This window comes from Callorhinus ursinus, unplaced genomic scaffold, assembly GCF_003265705.2.
Source record: "Callorhinus ursinus isolate GAN/ISIS: 27379988/994484 unplaced genomic scaffold, GSC_fseal_2.0 scaffold39, whole genome shotgun sequence".
Classification (NCBI taxonomy): Eukaryota; Metazoa; Chordata; class Mammalia; order Carnivora; family Otariidae; genus Callorhinus; species Callorhinus ursinus.
Window position 1 is genome coordinate 6,702,070 of NW_027397101.1, and position 22,956 is coordinate 6,725,025.

Consider the following 22,956-nt stretch of genomic DNA (forward strand, 5'->3'; position numbering starts at 1 on the left):
AAAGAAAGAAAGAAAGAAAGAAAGAAAGAAAGAAAGAAAGAAAGAAAAGAAGGAAGGAAGAAAGGAAGGAAAGAAGAAAAAAGAAAGAAAAAAGAAGAAAAAAGAAAAAGAAAAAAGAAAGAAAGAAAAAGAAAAAAGAAAGAAAACCAACAATACTTACTTTGAAAAGATAAACAAAATTGATAAACCCTTAGCCTTAGCCAGACTCAGGAAATAAAAAAGAGGAAGGACCCAAATAAAACCAGAAATGAGCAAGGAAAAGTAACAAGTGACACCACAATATTACAAAGGATTATGAGACTGCTATGAAAAATTATATGCCAACAAACTGGACAACCTAGAAGAAATGGATAGTTTCCTAGAAACATACAATCTTCCAAAATTGAATCAGGAATAAGTAGAAAATCTGAACAGACCAATTACCAGTAACAAAATTGAATCAATAATTGATTAACTATTGGGGCACCTGGCTGGCTCAGTCAGAAAAGCATGCTTTTCCATGATATTGGGGTCATGAGTTTGAGCCCCACATTGGATGTAGAGATTACTTAAATAAATAAATCTAAAAACAATCAATTAACTATCAACAAAATAAAATGCAGGACCAGATGGATTCACAGGTGAACTCTACCAGACATTTCCAGAAGAGTTAATACTTATTCTCTTCAAACTATTCCAAAAAACAGAAGAGGAAGAAAAGCTTCCAAATACATTCTACAAGGCCAGCATAGCCTTCATACGAAAACCAGATGAAGACACCACACACACACAAAAGAAAACTACAGGCCAATATCCCTGATGAACATAGTCCTCAATAATTAGCAAATTGCATTCAACAACACATTAAAAGAATCATTCATCATGATCAACTGGGAATTATACCAGGGATGCAAGAACAGTTCAGTATTCACAAATCAGTCAACATGATACAGCACATCAACAAAACAAAGGATAAAAATCAAATTATCATCTCAATAGATACAGAAAAGGCATTTGACAAAATTCAATATCCACTCATGATAAAAATTCTCAACAAAGTGAATTTAGAGGGAATACACCTCAACATAACAAAGGCCATATGTGAAAAATCCATAGTTAACATATTTAATGGTGGAAAACTGAGAGCTTTCCCTCTAAGATCAGGAACAAGACAAGCATATCTATTCTCACCACTTTTATTCAACATAGTGCTGGAAGTCCTAGCCACAGCAATCAAAGAAGAAGAAGAAATAAGAGCCATTCATATTGGTAAGGAAAAAGTTAAAATGTTACTATTTGCAGATGAAATGATATTATACATAAAAAACTCTAATGACTCACCAAAAAGCAGAAGTAACAAATGAATTCAGCAAAGGTCCAGGATATAAAATTAATACCCAGAAATCAGTAGTGTTTCTGTACACTAATAATTTATTAGTAACAGAGAAATTAAGAAAACAATGCCATTTACAATTTCACCAAAAGAATAAAATACCTAGGAAAAAACTTAATCAAGGTTGTGAAAGATCTGTACTTTGAAAACTATAAAATATTGATAAAAGAAATTAAAGATTACACAAACAAATGGAAAGATATTCCATGTTCATGGATTGGAAGAAGTAATATTGTTAAAATATCCACACTACCCAAAGCAATCTACAGATTCAATGCAATCCCTATCAAAATAGCAACAGCATTTTTCACAGAATTAGAACAAATAATACTAAAATTTGTATGGGACCAGAAAAGACCCTGAATATTCAAAGCAATTTTGGGAAAGAAGAACAAAGCTAGAGGTATCATAATTCCATATTTCAAGATATACTACGAAGCTGTAATAATCAAAACAGTATGGTATGAACACAAAAAAATAGACACATAGATCAATAGAACAGAATAGAGCCTAGAAATAAACCCATACTTAATGATCAATTAATCTATGACAAAGGAGGCAAGAATATACAATGGGGAAAAGGCAGCCTACTCAATAAGTGGTGTGCAGAAAACTGGACAGCTACCTGCAAAAAAATAAAACTGGACCACTTTCTCACACCAAAATACACAAAATACAAAAAACAAAACAAAACAAAAAATCTTGAAATAAATTAAAGACCTAACTGTGAGACCTGAAACCATAAAATTCCTAGAAAAACATACAGGCAGCTGGAGAGACATTTTTCTAGACAGCTAAGGCAAGGGTATCAAAAGCAATATTAAACTATTGGGACTACCTCAAAATAAAAAGCTTTTGTACAATGAAGGAAACTATCAACAAAACAAAAAGACAACCTACTGAATGGGAGAATATATTTACAAATGGCATATCCAATAAGGGGTTAATATCCCTATAGAAAGAACTTATACAACTCAACAACAGAAAGCCAAATAATCCAATTAAAAATGGGCAGAGGACCTGAATAGACATTTTCCCAAAGAAGACATACAGATGGCCAATAGACACATAAAAAGATGCTCAACATCATTCATCATCAGGAAAATGCAAATTAAAACCACAATGAGTTATCATTTTAGCCCGGTCAGAATGGCTAAAATCAAAAAGACAAGAAATAACAAGTGTTGGGACTGATGTGGAGAAAAAGGAACCCTCATGCCCTGTTGCTGGGAATGTAAACTGGTACAGCCATTATGGAAAACACTATGGAGCTTCCTCAAAAAATTAAAAGAAGAACTACTATATAATCCAATAATTTAATTACTGGTTATTTACCCAAAGAAAACAAAAACACTAATTTGAAAAGATATATGTCCCCCTATGTTTACTGCAAAATTATTTACAATAGCCAAGATATAAAAGCAATCCAAATGTCCATCAATAAATGAATGAACAAAGATGTTGTGGTATATATGTAAAATGGAATATTACTCAGCCATAATAAGAATGAAATTTTGCCATTTGTAACAACATGGGTAGACGAAGAGGGTATAATACTTAGTGAAATAAATCAGTCAGAGAAAGACAAATACTATATGATTTCCCTCATATGTGGAATTTAAGGAACAAAACAAACAAAACAAGAGACAAAAAACAGACCCTTAAATACAGAAAATAAACTGGTGGTTGCCAGAGAAGAAGGGGTAAAGAAGAATAGGTGAAGGGGATTAAGAGTACATCTATCTTGATGAGCACTGAGTAATGTATAGAATTGCTAAATCACTGTATTGTATACCTGAAACTAATATAACCCTGAATGTTAATTATACTTCAGTTAAAAAGTGTGGAACACAGGCAGAAACTCCTCTGACTTCAGCCATAGAAACATTTTTCTAAATATGTCTCCTCAGGGGCTGCCTGGGTGGCTCAATTGGTTAAGTGACTGCCTTCGGCTCAGATCATGATCCCGGAGTCCTGGGATCGAGTCCCACATCAGGTTCTCCCTCTGACCCTCTCCCCATTCATGCTCTCTCTCACTCTCTCTCTTTCAAATAAATAAATAAAATCTTAAAATAAAATAAAATAAAATAAATATGTCTCCTCGGGCAAGGGAAACAAAAGCAAAAATAAACAAGTGGGACTACATTAAAATAAAAGCTTTTGCACAGTGAAGGAAACTATCAACAAAACAAAAAGGCAACCTACTGAATGGAAGAAGATATTTGCAAATGATATATTTGATAAGGGGTTAATATCCAAAATATATAAAGAATTTATACAACTCAACATGAAAAAACCCAAACAATCCAATTTTTAAAATAGGCAGAAAACCTGACTAGACATTTTTCCAAAGAAGACATATAGATGGCCAATAGGCACATCAATAGTCATCAGGGAAATGCAAATCAAAATTACAATATCACCTCACACTATCAGAATGGCTAAAATAAAAAAGACAAGAAATAACAAATGTTGGCAAAGATGTGGAGAAAAAGGAACCCTTGTGTGCTGTTGGTGGGAATGTAAATTGGTACAGCCATTGTGGAGACAATATGGAGATCTATCAAAAAATTAAATAGAGAAATACAATATGATCCAATAATTTCACTATTGGGTATTTACTCAAAGAAAATGAAAACACTAATTTGAAAAGATATATGCACCCCTATGTTTATTACAGCATTATTTCCAATAGTCAAGATATGGAAGCAACTTAAGTGTCCATTGATAGATGAATGGGGAATAAAGATTGGTATGTATATACAATAGAATATTACACAGCCATAAGAAAAGAATGAGAGCTTGCCATTTGGGACAGCATGGATAGACATAGAGAGTATTATACTAAGCAAAATAAATCAGACTGAGAAGACAAATGTTATATGATTTCACTCATATGTGGAATATAAAAAGAACAAAACAAATGAATAAACACACAAATGGAAAACAGAATTAAACCTATAAGTACAGAGAACAAACTGATGGTTGCCAGAGAAGGGGTTTGGGGTATAGGCAAAATGGATGAAGTGAAGGGGGTTGGGAGATACAAGCTTCCAGTTATGGAATGAATAAGTCACAGGAATAAATGGCACATCATAGGGAGTATGGTCAGTGATATTTTAATAGCATCATGTAAGAGATGGTGGCTACATTTGTGGTAAGAACAACAGAACATATAGAGAAGTTTAATCACTATGTTGTACAATGTGTGTCAACTATATTCAAATTAAAAATTTTTAATAAAATTCTCCAAAAATGAAAAAAAAGAATCTTGAAAATAGCAAGAGAAGCAAATCATCATGTACATGTGATCCTCAATAATATCAATGGCTGATTTCTCATCAGAAACCATGGAAACCAGAAGGCAGTGGGATGACATATTCATAGCAGTAAGACTTTAAAAAATTGTCTACTGCCGGGGCGCCTGGGTGGCTCAGTTGGTTAAGCCACTGCCTTCGGCTCAGGTCATGATCCTGGAGTCCTGGGATCGAGTCCCGCATCGGGCTCCCTGCTCAGCAGGGAGTCTGCTTCTCCCTCTGACCCTCCCCCCTCTCATGTGCTCTCTCTCTCTCTCATTCTCTCTCTCTCAAATAAATAAAATCTTTAAAAAAAAATAAAATAAAATAAAATAAAAAATTGTCTACTGCCGAGCAGTTTTCCAATGTAGTTATATAATTTTACATTCCCACCATCAGTTTATTAGAGTTGTGGTTTCTCCACGATCTTGCCATCCTGGCATATAGTGAGTCCTTTTCATTTTTGTTGGCCTTTTTACTGCATGTATAAGGGTATCCCATTGTGATTTTAATTTGTATTTTCTTAATGACTAATGATGCTGGGCATCTTTTCATGTGCTAATTTGATCCATAGATCTTCTTTGGTGAAGTGTCTTCACATCTTTTGCCCAATTTGTCATTAGTTTTCTTATTATTTAGTTTTGAGTGTTCTTTATGTATACTGTATACAAGTCCATTATCAGATGTGTGATTTGTAATATATTCTTCCCATCTCTTTTTTTATTGAGATATAATTAACATATAACATTATATTAGTTTCAGGTAAACATATTTCTATATATTGCAAAATGATCACCACAATAAGTCTATTATCTGTCACCACACATAGTTACAAATTTTTTCTTGTGATGAGAACTTTTAAGACTACTTTCCTAGCAACTTTTAAATATGCAAAACAGTATTATTAACTATAGTCACCATGCCGTACATTACATCTCCATGACTCACTTTTTTATAACTGGAAGTTTTTACGTTTTGACCACCTTCACCCATTTCATGTATCCTCTACCTTCTTCTCTGGCAACCACCAATCTGTTCTCTGTTTCTATGAACTTGGATTTTGTTTTGTTTTGTTTTGGGGGGGGCTGGGGATTTTTTTGTTTTTGTTTTTGTCTTAGATTTCACATGTGAGATCATGCAGTATTTGTCTTTGCCTGATTTATTTCACTTAGCATAATGCCCTCAATATCCATACATGTTGTCACAAATGGCAAGATTTCCTTCTTTTTTTATGGCTGAATAATGTTCTTTGCATATGTATAGGACATCTTCTTTATCCATTGATCCATCAATGGACAATTAGGTTGTTTCCATATCTCGGTTATTGTAAATAATGCTGCTGTGAACATGAAGATGCAGATATTTTTCTTTTTTCTTTTAAGATTTTATTTATTTATTTGACAGAGAGACACAGCAAGAGAGGGAACACGAGCAGGGGGAGTGGGAGAGGGAGAAGCAGGCTTCCCGTGGAGCAGGGAGCCTGATGCGGGGCTTGATCCCAGGATCCTGGGATCGTGACCTGAGCTGAAGGCAGACACTTAACGACTGAACCACCCAGGCACCCCTGCAGATATTTTTTCAAGTTAGTGTTCTCATTTTCTTCAGATAAATAACCAGAAGTGGAATTGGTGGATCTTCTAATTTTTTGAGGAACATCTATACTGTTTTCCACAGTGACTGTATCAATTTACATTCCCACCAACAGTGCATGAGGGCTTCTTTTTCACATCCTTGACAACACTTATTATTTCTTGTCTCTTTGATAATAGCCATTCTAACAGATGTGAGGTGATATCTCATTGTGGTTTTGATTTGCATTTTCCTGATGATTAGTGATGTTAAGCACATTTTCATGTACCTGTTGGCCATCTGTATGTCTTCTTTGGGAAAATGTCTATTCAGGTCCTCTGCCCATTTTTAATTGGATTATTTTGGCTTTTTGTTGTTGAGTTGTGTAAGTTCTTTTTTTGTTCCGACCTAAGCAGGGAAAAACTCACTTCCACGTTTCTCCTTTACTGTCACACTACCACATACTAATAACACTTCTGATACTAGATATGGTTTTTTCCCCCAAACCAAGGAATTCCACGGCACCAGCTGAGTGTTCTACAATTTAAAACAATTCTGACACTCTCTACATAGAGGTAGCGTCAGATCCCACAAGTTAAGGGCCTACAAGACTGCCCCCCACTAAAGATGCCAACATCAAGCCCGGGTTTTAACCCATGTCTTTGCCTGATCAGCTATAAATCAGAGGTTCTTGTGAGCCCTTCCTCAGGTTCAATTAAGTTGCTAGAGCAGCTCACAGAACTTAGGAAAACAGTTTGCTTACCGTTTACCAATCAATTATACAAGGATATGATAAAGTATACAGATGAATGTTCAGAGATGTGTAGATGTGTATATGGGAGGGGGCACAGAGCTTCCATGCCTTCTCCAGGTACACTACTCTCCTAGCACCTTCACATGCTCACCAACCTGGAGGCACCCCAAACCCCACTGGAATTTTTATGGAGGCTTCATCACATAAGCATGATCAATCTTTTACTCCATTTCCAGCCCCTCCCCTCTCCCTAGAGAATGAGGAGGGAAGCTGAAAATTCCAAGCTCCTTCTCATGGCTTGATCTTTCTTGTGACCAGCCCCCATCCAGAAGCCTACCAAGTCACCTCATTAGAACAAAAGACACTGCTATCTCCCAGGAAATCTAAGAGAAACAGACACCATCCAAAATTTTCTGGTATCCTTATTTTTAACTGTTGTGGCTTGCTGAATAAAAGCAGCTGAATTTGATACAAGTTTAATGTCATTTCCTTCAAGAATTAACTCCTCTTTCTGGGCTCGAAATACTGAACAAGCAATGCCTGGCCTTATCTGAACCCTGCAGATGTATTTTTCACCCAGGAATTTTTGGATTTCAACAAGAGAACCATTCTCCTGAATAACAACGTTGATAGGGGAGTGAGCATTCACAGACCACATCTTGAACCGGAAGCCCAGCCCTTGACCATATTCTGTACATGACTACAGTTGGTGTGAACAGTAATCAGTTCCTTCTATTTCCCTACCACTTGTCAACTCTGAACCTCTTCCTTTTCTTTCCCAGGAGACTGAGTTCTACACTGATGTGATTGAAGTCCCTTCACAATACTAGTGCATCCTTTCAAAGTGAGGTCAACGACATTTTTTGGAATGTCAGCAGTCTGATTGCTGAGAATGGTCTTCATTCTCACAGTAGATGCGGCAAAAGCCCACCAATTTTCTTTAACAACAAGATGAAGTCAACCGAAGACTTATTGCCATTCCCCCCAGCTCCAATCAGTAACATTCCAACACACAGCCAACCTCTGAGCCCAAAATACTCCCCAAATCCATTATGAAATCTGTCTGCAATCTAGTTCACAAGTCCCTCTGGCTCCAGACATCACCGGCTGGTCTCCTGAGCTCATCCACACCACCATACCATTCCTTTCTGTGCCTTGCATTCATTGTACATTTCTATTCCATTTTTTCTGGAACTTTGTATGTTGCTTCTTTCTATGCTCAATTCCCCTTTCCAACTTCCTCCCTTCTTTTGCTTCTTCACTACTGTTTCTGGTCTCACAACTTCCATGAGATTTGGTCTTCAAAAGTCATCAATCATTTCCCAATATCAAAACCCAATGGCTTCTTTTAAATTCAGTTCCTATGTTCATCCTCAGACATAACCTTTGTTACCAGTTTAGAACTATCTTTCCGGACTCCTTAAAATGCACTTATAAACATGTGCATATAAAAATGCACAGTATATTTTATGGCTTTTCTTAAAAACCTCACTGAGATTAAGCTGTTCCTATTGCTTTGTAATTTGCTTTTTCACTTAGAAAAATATGTCCTAGAGATATCTCCATGCCACACATTCAGCTTCATTTTATCTTTTTCAGTCACTGCCTAGTATTCCATGGTATGTATTAATAGCATAGTTTGACAATGTTATTCTATATTATTCTCCTACTGATGGACATTTAGACTGTTCAAATTTTTTCTAATATTTTAAACAATAACGCAGTGACCTTATGCACAGGGGAAAATGACCTTATGTACATAACCACCTTATGCACAGAGGAAAAATGTTGCTGTATTGAATAATTACTAGGTTGAAAGCTATAGAAATTTTTAACTGATAGATATAGTCAAATTGCCCTTCAAAATGCTGTGATAATTTACATTTCTCCCAAGAGTATAAAAGAGGACACATTTCCTTACATGTACTTTAATACTAAACATGATAAATATTTTTTATTGTTGCCAAACTGATGGGCAAAATCATTTATTATTTAAATGTGCATTTCCTTGATTATGTTGCTTTTGAGCAGCATTTCATATGTTTGCTAGCTATTTGCTTTTTTTCTTCAGAAAATTTCCTGTTCAAATCTTTGGTATATTTTTCCATTGAGTTGTCTTCTTCTAGATGATTTGCATAAGTATTTGCATATTCTACATATTTATCTATTGTCAGTAATATATATGTTGTAAATATTTTCTCCTGATCTCATACTTCTTTTACATTGTTTACAGCATCCTTGGTTGTTCAGATGTTTTTAGTTTACATACAGTTTAAATGTGCCAGTCTTTTCCTGGGTTCTGTGATTTGCTTAAGGCCTTTCCAGCCCCAAGACCATAAAAAAATATTTTTTGTAATTCTTTCATAGTTGAGTTTGGTGTTAGCTTATTTTTTAGGTGTTAGCTTATTAGCCTATCTTAAATTTGTTATTGTGGGTATGATATGAAGTATAAATCTAGTTTTTTTTTTAAATCCAAATGGACGGGTATGGCAGAAAATGCTAGATGCTCAGCAAACCATTTCTTCTTTTTTCCTGGACATACATTAATCTATCTTTCTAAGTCTTTGCAGTTAAGTGTGGCCATGTGACTAAGCTCAAGGGAACAAATGTGGCAGAGATTATGGACCCTGTTTCGGGCTGGTCTATGAAAACTTCCCACACTCATCCTTGATTTTCTTTCCCCTCTTGACTGAGGCAGCCAAGCATGCACCCTTGGAAACTATGTTTTGAAAGAAGAAATATCCTAAGGTGGGAAAAGTCTTGATCCCTGGATCACTGCTTGGAGGAAGGCAACTGCCAATCAGGAACACCCATTGTAGACTTTAAGTGACAGAGAAATCATCTTTTATATTATTAAACTACTGAGGTTACAGCAGCAAATATTACCTTCACTAATCTTAGAGTCAATTTTCCCAGTACTATTTACTGAAAAATTTGTCCCTTCACTAGTGAATTGAGATGCTTTTACCTTTACTGTAGAATAGTATTGCAGTTAAGATTACAGCCGTGGCATTGTTTTGTGCACATGGGCCTTGTAAGTAATCTAAGTTTCCCCATAAGTAAAATAGGGTCAATGAGAGTATGGGTATATAGTGAGGTCTCAATAAATGTTAGTAGTTTTTGAAGTTACAATTGTTATATGCTAAATCCCACTAAGCATGTGTCTATTCCATTCTATGATATATTTGTCAATTCTTTGTTTATTTGTGCCCTATGTCTTTCCTTGGGATTAAACTTTCATTTTGCTGGACTCAGTACTACCCCTAGACCTGGGCAACTGGGCCCCTGCCGTGGGCCCCAAGGCTTATAGGGCTCTGCTCTGGCCTTCCTCCAGCCAAGCCCCTTGGCTGGTGAAGAGTGGGTGAAGTGTATAAAGGAGTCCATTAGGACTACCCAGACCCCATGCCCATACCCTCAAGATCATGTTCTAAGTACCTGGGATTTCATGGCCCCACTTCCAGGACCTGTGCAGGCCTTTTCCTTACCTCCTGTGTGTAGATTACACATCTAACTAGACCTGAGGGCTGGCAAGGGGGAGGCTACTTAAGGCAAGCTAGGGTGGAACTTGGACTTGCAGGTTAAGGTTCTACATGCATGATGTGGTTTCCCCTGCAGAAAAAGATGGAGCTAGTGGTAGGAAGAAAGAGACAGAGATGTCACAATTTGGACGTCTTCATCTGTACTCCTGCCTAAGCTCTGCAAAGGTTGAGGGAGCACTTGACTGGATTATATCCTCTGGAATATTTTTTTCAGTGAGCAACTGTGGGAAGGAAATTTCTGAGTCCTCACATTAAACAAGGCTTATTTTTGTCATTCCACTGGATTGCTAATTTAGCCGGGACTAGATATTCGTCTATCTATCTAGATTTTTTAAAATCAAGCTTTGAAAGTATTGCTTTAGTATTTTTCAGTATTTAATTTTATTGATGAAAGGTACAATGCAAACTGATTCTTACCCCTCCCCACTCCCCAGAAGGTTTTTTGAATTCTCCCTTTATTCCTCATATTCTGAAAATTCACCATGAATTTATACACCTTGCTCTTCACTTGTGGACATTTTAAATCTGAAGATTCTTGCCTTTTTTTGTGCCAGAAAATTTTAAATTCACTCTGGATATTGCCATTCTCATTTTCGTGAATGCCAATTATAAAATTTTGACCTCCCAGACTGATTCAATTTTTCTCTCCCCCTGTTTTCAATGAGGGGCATGAAGAACAAGTCATGCCCTTGACTAATGTATACCACAAAGTCTTTCTGTATCTTTGCAACCAAATTGATATGCGTACCAGTTAGCCATAGTTGTATAACAAATAACTGCAAAACTTCAGGGGCATTAAAAAAAAATTCCTCATGCATCTGCAGGTTGATTGGGAGCTGTGCCCTTGGCTGGGGCAGTTCAGTTCTACAAGTTACTCATCCTCCTGGGATGAGATGGCTAGCCCTGGTATGCCTTCCTGGGGATGCTGGAAGCACAGGAGTATATAGGCCTAATGGTGTATTCATGGCAGGTTGCTTCACTTCTGCTAACGTCCCATTGGCCAAAGTGAGACAATGGCAAGACACAGGGTAGGAAATTACACTCTGGTGCTGTGTGACAGGGCACTGCAAAGTTACATGGCTGAACATGTGGTTATAGGGAAGGGTGAAGAATCAGGCTATTAGCATCATCATAGTCTGAGTGCATAAGTGCCCTCCTATGGTACACAGGTGGTCAGCTCCAGGGCCACATGCTGAAAAATGCGGATGGAAATGTTCTCCAGTACACAGTTGCAACTTTGTACCTACGCAGGCCCTGCTATGTGACTTAAACCCACAAAAGACCTTTTGTAACAAAAGGACTACAATGTCATAAATACAATGGTTTTGTAAATTTGGGACTCGTGTAAATGGCATAGAAAAGATAGTCATACCCTCATGGGAGCACAGTAAAATTCTTCTTGGCCGACTGGGTAACATGAGTAACCAGATATAAATCATTGTTAGCAGCCTAATAATACTGGGGATAACCTGATAAACCTCCTCAACTCGTGATTGCCATATTCATAGTAATATAGAAACAAGAGGGCTCCAGAATTCTCACACAAGATGGTTGAGAGGGACAGTCCTGTTCGAAGGCAATGCCAAGAGACTTGCCTTGATGCTATCTCTCATAGCAAGCATGATGTTTTTATGTAAAATAATGTATATTACATATCAATACAAAATAGCAAACACTTTTACAAAATTTGCACAAGATTGAGGCAGTTTCCATTATTCATGCAAATGGATTTTACTATTATTACTTACCTCTGGAATTGTTTTTGTTGACATAGGTGGTGATTTGGGGGATCTTCTAAGCACTCCTCAAAACCCCCACCATCAGCAAGCATAGAACACTGGGCAGTTTTACCATTCTGCCTAGTATTGAAAGTGACTGAATAACTGTGAGGTACTCATATTGACTCTTTTATGTTCCACAAAGGACATAAGTTTCATTATTTTAGACCCACAATGATTTAATTATCAGCTTGATTTGGAATCAAGTTTAAAAATGGGATATGTAGTAATACATATTATTATAAGTAATAATATAACTTATCAGGGAGCCTGGCTGGCTCAGTTGGTAGAGTGTTGGACATTGATCTCAGGGTCATGAGTTTGAGCCCCACGTTGGGATAGAGATTATGTAGAAAAATAAAATCTTTAAAAAATTACATAATTTGTCTTGTTGGAATAAAATCCCAAATAGACTAAAATGAAGCAGTTTAATTAAGTAGCTGATTAATAATACATTCAACAAGCACTTAAATCTTGTAAGAGGTCATTGAGAGGACTCTTGGGATGGCTTCCTTCTTCATTACGCTTGAGATCTGTAGGTATGTTGGGGGCTTATACCAAAGGTAGTCAGTACATTTTGTATCTACGGAAACTTTCTGCTGTGGCATTTCATCTTAATTATTGTCATTAAATTAAGGTAAGTAAGGACAAATACATCTTTAGTTTAAGTTGTATTCCTCCTTACTTCTGGTGTCAGAGATTAATTTTGAAGAAAGATGTCAGTACAGTTATTGTTGATATTCTTTTTTATGCTTTTTATTCAGAACTGATTCTGGATTTATAGGAAAGATGAAAACAGCACAGAGTTGTCATATATCCCTCACTCAGCTCCTTCTAATGTATAACCACGGACAATGATCAAAACCAGAAAATTAATATTAGTACAATATTAATTTAGTACAATGTCACTACAACTGCAGTAAACTACAGTTCTTATTCAAATTTCACCAATTTGTGGTGCCTGGCTGGCTTGGTCAGTAGAACATGTGGCTCTTAATCTCAGGTTTGTGAGCTTGAGCCCCACGTTGGGGATAGAGATGACTTACATAAATAGACTTAAACAATTTTTTCACCAATTTTTTTCAGTAATGTCTTTTGTTCCAAGATCCTATCTGGGATCTCATAGAACATTAAGTTATCATTCATCTTTTCTTCCTTCTAGTCAATAATAGTTCTTCAGTGTTCCTCTGTCTTTCAGGATCTTGACAGTTTGAAAAAAAAATTGATTAGTTATTTAGTTGGACATCCTTCAACTTGGATTTGTGACTGGCTTCTTTCACTAAGCATTTTTTTAAATGTTTATCTGTGTTGTAGTGTAAATCAGTAGTTTGTTCCTTTTTATGGCTGAATAATATTCTATTCCGTGGCTATATTTTATGTGTGTATATATGTGTATATAAACACACCACATTTTGTTTATCCATTCATCAGTTCGCAGACATTTGGGTTGTTTCCATTTTTTGGCTATTATGAAGAGTGGTGCTATGAACATTCATGTACAAGTTTTTATGTGGGTGTATGTTTTTATTTCTTTTGGATAATACCTAGGAATGGAATTGCTGGGTTATATGGCAACTACATGTTTAACTTTTTGAGGAACTGCTAAATTGTTTTCTATTTTTTTAATATAGACTTTATTTATTTATTTGACAGAGACACAGCGAGAGAGGGAACACAAGCAGGGGAGCGTGGGAGAGGGAGAAGCAGGCTCCCTGCTGAGCAAGGAGCCCGATGTGGGACTCGATCCCAGGATCCTGGGATCATGATCTGAGCCGAAGGCAGATGCTTAATGACTAAGCCACCCAGGCGCCCCCTAAATTGCTTTCTAAAGCTACCACACCATTTTACATTCCCACCGCAGTGCGTAAGGATTCCATTTTTTTCAGCAACACTTGCTTTTATCTGTCTTTTTCATTATGGACATCATGTCCCATAATTTTTAAGAGTTCTGTATATTTTAAAATATTACTCTCTTGTTTATGGTATATTTTCTGAATATTTTCTCCCTGGTTGTCAATTGTCTCTTGACTTGGTTCATGGAATTTTTGTCAAACAAATTTATTAAAAATTAGTGATTTGTGATGTCACCTTTGTTACACACTGTTTCCATGTGCACTTGGGTCTAGTTCTAACTTTCTGTTGTATTCCACTGGTCCACTTGCCCATTCATACACCAGTACCACACTGTTTGGATTATAATGACTTTTATGTATTAATACCTAGTAAAGCTAGTCCCAAACAGCTTCTCTTTTTCAGTGTTTTCTTGGCTATTCCTGCGTGTTTGTTTCTCTATATGAACTTTAGTATCAACTTGTCTGACTGTATAAAATGGTTTGTTGATAGTTTTTTTGGAACTGTATTAACTTTACAAATTAACTTAGGGAGAACTTACATCTTTGAAATGTCCAGTCATCCTATCCAGCCTATTTTATTGTCCTTCACTGGTGCTTTAAGATTTTCCTCATATAGCTCTTCTACATTTGTTGTTAAATTTAATTCTAAGTACTTAATCTTGTTTGTTGCTATGGTAAACAGTGTTGTCTCTAACATTGTCTTATGTTTGTTGACTGTGTATATGAAGGCTGTTGGTTTTTATGTTAATGTTATACCCTACTTCACTGAATTCTTTTATTGTTTAACTTAAATTTATCATTGATTTTTCTGGGGTTTCCAGGTATAGAATAATATCATCTGCAAATATAAATAGTTTTACTTCTTCTTTATCCATTCTAATGCCTCTAGTTGATTCCTCTTATCTAATTGTATTAGTTAATACCTCTAGTACAATGTTGGATAGTAGTGGATAGTGTGCCTTCTCATCTTGTGTCCAGTCCTAAAAGCATTGCTGGTAGCGTTTGACTATTAAATAAGAAATTAGCTTTAGGAGCAGGTATGTGTGTGTGTCTGTGTGTGTGTTAAGAAAGTATTCTTTAACAAAAATACTAATTCAAAGGTATACATGCACCCAATGTTTTTATAGCCGCATTATTTGCAATAGCCAAATTATGAAAATAGCCCACATGTCCATCAATTGATGAATGGATAAAGAAAATATGGTATATATTAAAATAGAATATTATTGAGCCATCAAAAAGAATGAAATCTTGCCATTTGCAATGACATGGATGGAGCTAGAGAGTATTATGCTAAAAGAAAGAAATCAGTCAGAGAAAGACAAATACCTTATGATTTTACTCAGCTGTAGAATTTAAGATACAAAACAAATGAGCAAAGGGAAAAAAAGAGAGAGAGAGGCAAACCAAGAAACAAACTCTTAAGTATAGAAAACAAACTAATGGTTCCCAAAAGGGAGATGGGTGGGAGGATGGGTTAAATGGGCAATGGGGATTAAAAAGGGCACTCGTGATGAGCACTGGGTATTGTATGGAAGTGTTGAATCACTATATTGTGCACCTGAAACTAATAATACCCGGTATGTTAACTAACTGGAATTTAAATAAAAACTTTTTTATAAAAAATATTTTTTAATTCCTATATTCCTGAGTGTTTTTATGATGAATAGGTATTGATTTATTCAAAGGTCTTCTCAACTTCTATACAGATATAATATGATCTTTTTCTTAATTTATTATTGTGGTATGATATTAATTAATTTCCAAACATTAAACCAGATTTGCATTTCTGTAATAAATCCCACTTGGTCCTGATGTTTTATTTTCTTAATGTGGCATTGAATTTTTTTGCTAATATTTTAATTAAAATTTTTGCATCAATATTCATGAATTATATTGGCCAATAGTTTTCTTTCTCTGTACTGTGTCTAGTTTAGATATCAGTATTATGTTTGCTTCATAAAAGAAATTAGAAAGTTTTCCTTCCTTTTTAATGTCCTATATTAATGGTTTGGTAGAATTTCCCTGTAAAATCATTTGTGCCTGGTGCTTTCTCTTGGGGGTCGTTACTTAATAATCTTCTGTCTTTTCTATGGAGATTGGTCTTTTAAAACTTTCTAATTCTAATGGGTTCAATTTTGCCAATCTGAATTTCCCTAGGAAATAATCAATGTCTTTACCATTTGTATAGAAGTCTTGTATGATTTCAAGTTTTTTCTTGTCTCAATGGTTATTTTCCCTTGATATTCATTTAAAGTGTGTTTTCTTTTCTTTTTTATTAATTTGTCAGAGAGAGCACAAGCAGGGGATGCAGCAGGCAGAGGGAGAGGGAGAAGCAAGCTCCCCACTGAGCGGGGAGCCCAATGTGGGGCTCGATCCCAGGACCCTGGGATCACGACCTGAGCCGAAGGCAGGCACTCAATCGACTGAGCCACCCAGGAGCGCCTAAAGTGTGTTTTAAAAGAAACCCAGTATGGGGCGCCTGGGTGGCTCAGTCAGTTAAGCATCTGACTTTTGATTTCAGCTCTGGTCATGATCTAAGGGTCATGGGATTGAGCCCGCATTGGGCTCTGCACTCAGCACAGAGTTTGCTTGAAATTCTCTCCCTCTGCCCCCCCCATTCAAGCTCTCTCTCTCTCAAATAAATAAAATATTTTTAAATAAATAAATAAACAAAAGAAACCCAATATGGTGGGTGAAGGAATGAAAGGAGACTTTTTTCTTCTTGGTGCACTTCTATATTACATTTCTTCTCCAGTGGAAATATTCATGTACTACTTATATAATTTTTTAAAGAATTTTATTTATTTATTTCAGAGAAAGAGAGCATGACCAGGAGGAGGAGCAGAGGAAGAGGGAGAGAGAGAGAATCCTCAAGCAGACTCCCAGCTGAGCATGGAGCCTGATGCGGGGCTTGATCCCAGGACCCTGAGATCATGACCTGAGCTGAAGTTGAGTCAGCCACTCAACTGACTGAGCCACCCAGGCACCCCTATTACTTATATCATTTTAAAAAAGCAATACGAACAGAAGAATAAAGCCCAAAGGACACACACACACACACACACACACACACACACACACACACCCTCTAACTGATAAGGGGTCTATGGCTCAATTAGTCTCCTTTGATATAAATTAACATGTCAAGATAGAGTTTGAATCAGCCAACTATTTTAAAAATTACATTTGTATCTGAGACATATTTTGGAGATGATTGCATTATTAGTTAGATGAGCAAATTTTTAAGGTGCATGCTGTCCGCCATCCCTCCAACTAAACAGAAAGCCTTTCTGTGAGCTCAGATACAGACTTCTCCTACAGTGCTAGCACAGTCCTCCAGTTATACCAGGTGCTTAAAAGTTGATAACTAAGGGACGCCTGGGTGGCTCAGTCAGTTAAGCATCTGACTCTTGATTTCAGCTCAGGTCTTGATCTCAGGGTCATGAGTTCAAGCTCTGTATCAGACTTTGCACTGGCCATGGAGCCTACTTAAAAAAAAAAAAAGTTGATGATTGATTATTACTTTGGCATAGTTATAACACCTTATGTTTCCATGATGCTTTTCAGGTGTTCAAATATTTTCTTATTTGGCCCTCACAATACCAAGGTAGGTAGACTTGGCAGGGTATCTGCATTTCACAGATGAAGAGAAAAATCTCAAAGAGATTAAGTGGCTTTCCTAAGGCCATCTGGCTGTCATGGGATGAGTTGGAACCAGCACTAAGTCCACTCTTCTTTTATGCTATGTATGGTGCTGATTGCAGCCTGATTTCTCTAAGACACGTTTTAATGGCATGCCCCATCACAATGTTTGCTAAATGATAGTGTCAATAACAGAGATGTTATATAGGCAAAACAATTTAGAGATTGCACTTTCAAATGCTCACTCGGCCTTAAGAGGATAATTATATAATATATAATGACTTAGGAAACCCAGCCACTTTAAAAAACTTACTATAATGGTGAAATTATCTGTGATGCTAAGCAAAAGAACCAAGTACACTGTATTGCTTAGCATTCCTATTTAGCTGCAAGTAGAGTTTTTAGACATTCCACCCCCATTCATTCAACACATATTTATTGAGTGCCAAGTACATGCCAATCCCTTTTTTCAGCACTGAGGATACAGAAGTGAACAAAAGAGAGTCTGTATTCTCAGAGCTCACACTCTAGTGGAGGGAGACAGACAACAAACAAATGAATATACACTATGGGCAATGCTACGGAGGAAGAAATGGAGCTTTAAATGGGCTGGCCGGGGAAGGTCTTTCTGATAAAGAGACATCTGAGCGGGACATAAAAGAATGTAGGAAGTGAGCCATATTCCCTCCAAGCAGAGGGAATAACAGGTAGAAAGGCCCTGGGGCAGGAGAGAAAATTCTCTCTGTCATTCTTAAAAGTGTAGAAGAGGAACTCCTTCATCCTCAAATGATCCATAGAGAGCCACCAAAGCTACACTTTCTCCCAAGATTGGTGACTGGTATCTTGGATTTACATGATTGCTTTTATTTAAAATAACATTTCTAATAAATAGTAAAAACTACTTTGCCTCTGTTGCCTAAATAATATCAAATATATATTTTTTAAGTTTTCATTTTTTTAGAGAGAGAGAGAGAGAGTACGAGCTGGCAAGGGGCAGAGAGAGAGGGTGAGAGAGAATCCCAAGCAGGCTCCACGCCCAGTGAGGAGCCCACTGTGGGGTCCAATCCCACAACCCTGAGATCACGACCTGAGCCAAAATCAAGAGTCAGATGCCTAACTGACTGAGCCACCCAGGTGCCCCATTACCAAACTTTTTAAAAAAGAAAATACTGAGGGGCGCCTGGGTGGCTCAGTTAAGTGTCTGCCCTCGGCTCAGGTCATGATCTCAGGGTCCTGTGATCGAGCGTCGCATCGGGCTCTCTGCTCTGTGGGGAGCCTGCTTCTCCCTCTCCCTCTCCCTCTGCCCCTCCCCCTGCTTGTGTTCATGCTCTCTCTCTCTCTCTCTCTCTCTCTCCTTCTTGCTCAGTCTCTCTTGCTCACTCTCTCTCTCAAATAAATGAATAAAATCTTCTAAAAAAATACTGAACATTTTATTTCTTCATTTATTTTTACCTTCATATATTCCCCACATAGACATTGTTTTTGTCTTTTTTTTTTTAATAAATTGAATTTTTACCTAAAGGACTAAAGCTACATAGCACAGGGCTTTTGAAAAATTTAGTTGACCAGGGAAAACAATCAGAAGAGATGCACTTTTAGCTAGGCATTTGAAGAGCTGAACTGCCCTTTGTGTTACAGAAACCAAACTTCTTGCTCAGAATGTTTGTTTGCCTTCCTCATATATAGGCTTTATGCTAGGGAAATAACCAGAATATTTAATGTTTTGTGTCCCTGACTTCCAAACCCAAAACTCATGACTTCAAACAGCAGCCATATTATTACCTTATGATTCTGTGGGTTGACCTAACTCAACTAGGCAATTCTGCTGGTCTCTTGGTGTTTCTCAGGCAGTTGCACCACATGGCAGGGGAGGTTATAGTCATCTGGAAGCTGGCCAGTGATGCAGGAATAGCTGAGTCTTTCTCCTTCCCCCAAATAGTGTTGGGCTTCTCCTCTCTATTTGGGCTTTCCACATGGCAGCTTGGGCTTCCTCACAGCAGGTTCACGGCAGCTAGGTTCCAGAAGGAAATGGAACTGCCATTCCTTCTAAAGGCTGAGCACAGAATTGGCACAGCATCATCTCCACTTCATTCTATTAGTTAACAGAGTCACGGCCAGTCCAAAATCAATGAAGGAGAGGACTGCACAAGTACATGAGTAGCATGGAATTGTAGTGCATTGAGATCCATCTTTAGAGACCAATTATAGCACCTTCTCATCCTGCATCATTGTTAGGTGTGTTTGCTCTTGTTACATAACCAAATAGAAAGTCTATAACACATGCTGGGAAAAAGTATTATGCAAACACAGAAAAAGGAATGACCAATACTTTCTGGCAGGTAAAAAAATGACTTTGATGGAAAGGAGATTTCAAGCTAAATCTTCAATGACGAATGGTCTCCCTGGGAAGCTCAGGTAGGGCAGGTGAGGCAGCGGAAATAGTGTATGTGAGCTTGCTGAGGCATGAAGGAGCCTGTGGTGTTTGGGGGAACACAGGACCTTAGGAGCATGTGAAAAGGTAGAGGAGATGGTGGAAAAAAGTGAAGAGGAAATCTGGGGTTTGATCAAGACAGGATATTCCAGGGGCCTAAAGAGCACTTCCACTAGCTGAAAGAAAAGCCAGACCCTCCTTTGGGTAAAGTTAATTCCTCAGCACGCACCACCTACCTGTATTTTGGAATACACATTGAGAGTATAGGTTTTAGTTTGCCTGGGCTGGCCTGCCCCATGTGGTTGCCATGATGCTAATTTATAAATATTCTCATTCTCCTCTCCTGAGTACATGGGATTGTGCTTCCTTAACCCTTTTGAAGATAGGTATGGTCTGATAACTTGCCTTAGTTGAAGAAATGTAAATAGAAGTGATGAGTAAGCAGAAGCTTTAGAAGCCAAAGAGAGATTGTGCTTGCCTTAGCAGCATGTACACCAAAATTAGAACAATACAGAGAAAATTAGCATGGCTCCTGCACAAGGATGCCATGCAAATTCGTGAAGAATTCCATATTTTTGAGAATTTATAAAACTCAACACCCAAAAACCAAATAATCCAATTTAAAAATGGGCAGAGGACATGAACAGACATTTCTCCAAAAAAGACATCCAGATGACCAACAAACACAAGAAAAGATGCTCAACATCACTTATCATCAGGGAAATGCAAATCAAAACTACAATGAGATATCACCTCACATCTGTCAGAATGGCTAAAATCAATAACACAAGAAGCAACAAGTGTTGGCAAGGATGTGGAGAAAAAGGAACCCTAGTGCACTGTGGATGGGAATGCAAACTGGTGCAGCCACTCTAGAAAACAGTATGGAGGTTCCTCAAAAAGTTAAAAATAGAATTACCTTACAATCCAGCAATTGTTACTGTGTATTTACCTAAAGAATACAAGAACACTAATTGGAAGGGATACACACACACCTACGTTTATAACAGCATTATTTACAATAGCCAAGGAATGGAAGCAGCCCAAGTGTCCATCAATTGACGAATGGATAAATAAAATGTGAGATAGATATATATATATATATATATACACACACACACACACACGCACACAGACACACAGACACACACACACACACACACACACGATGGAATACTATTCAGCCATAAAAAAGAATAAAATCTTGCCATTTGCAATGACATGGATGGAACTGGAAGGTATAATGCTAAGCAAAATAAGTCAGTCAGAGAAAGGCAAACACCATATGATTTCACTCATATGTGGAGTTTAAAAAAACAAAACAAACAAGCAAAGGGAAAAAAATAAGAGAGCCAGTGAAAGCAAAAAACAGACTGTTTTTTGTTTTTTAAAGATTTTACTTATTTATTTGACAGAGAGAGACACAGCGAGAGAAGGAACACAAGCAGGGGGAGTGGGAGAGGCAGAAGCAAGCTTCCCGCGGAGCAGGGAGCCCGATGCGGGGCTCGATCCCAGGACCCTGGGACCATGGCCTGAGCCGAAGGCAGACGCTTAATGACTGAGCCACCCAGGCGCCCCAAGAAACAGACTCTTAACAGTAGAGAACAATCTGATGGATACCAGAGGGGAAGAGGTGGAGGAGATGGGTTAAATAGGTGATGGGGATTTAGGAGTGCACATGTCATGATAAGCACAGGGTGCCATAAGCAATTGTTGAATCACTACATTGTACTCCTGAAACAAATATAACACTGTATGTTAACTAACTGGAATTAAAATTAAAAATTAAAAGAGGAAGTCAATGAGAGATTCATCACATATCCTTTCCCCACCTCAGGCACCACAGAAACACAGGCTGAGATGGAGGCTTCATGAGCCTGGGCCCTAAATAACTATGAAAAGCAAGTGTTCTGCCCTTGCCCTTAGTGGGCTTGCAGTGTGAGTGAGAAATAAACCTTTGTTGTATTAAACTGCTGAGATGTAGGAATTATTGGTTACCACATATATCTTCGTCTATTTTGACATTATACTGTAGGTGATCTTGAGCAACTTATTTGCCTTCCCTGTTCCTTAGTTTCTTCACCTATGGAAAGGAAACAATAGTAGCTCCCTCTTTGATTTTATTTATATATTTGAGAGAGAGAGAGAGAGAGAGAGAGAGAGAGCATGTGTGGGGGGGGCAGAGGGAGAGGGAGAAGCAGACTCCCCGCTGAGCAGGGAGCCCACTGCTGGGCTCAATCCCACGACCCTGGGATCATGACCTGAGCAGATGCTTAACTGACTGAGCCACGCAGGCTCCCCCTAAAGTACCCTTTTTAGAATTCCTTTTCTATCTTCCTTTTTTATTGAAGTATAAGTGAAAATACTACATTAGTTTCTGGTGTATAACAGTGACTCAACAAGTCTATATATTCTGCTAGGCTCACCGCAATGCAGCCGCCATCTGTCACCATACAACACTATTACAGTGCCATTGACTCTATTCCCTAGGCTGTGCCTTTTATCCCTGTGACTTATTCATTCCATGACAGGAAGGCTGTACCTTTCATTCCCTTCGCCCATTTCCCCCCTTTCCCCACTCCTCCCCTCTGGCAACCATCAGTTTATTCTCTGTATTACAGGTCTGTTTCTGCTTTTTTTGTTTGTTTGTTCATTTGTTTTTGCTTTTGTTTTTTTTAGATTCCACGTATAAGTCAAATCATATGGTATTTGTCTTTCT

General features: G+C 37.6%; 1 non-coding gene across 1 annotated transcript; it reads left to right on the top strand.

Moving 5' to 3' along the window:
* Nucleotides 1-20,707: 20,707 nt before the first annotated feature.
* On the top strand, nucleotides 20,708-20,814 carry LOC112808590 (U6 spliceosomal RNA). Its single transcript, XR_003204397.1, has one exon. It is a non-coding gene; the product is annotated as a U6 spliceosomal RNA (small nuclear RNA).
* The last annotated feature ends 2,142 nt before the right edge of the window (nucleotides 20,815-22,956 follow it).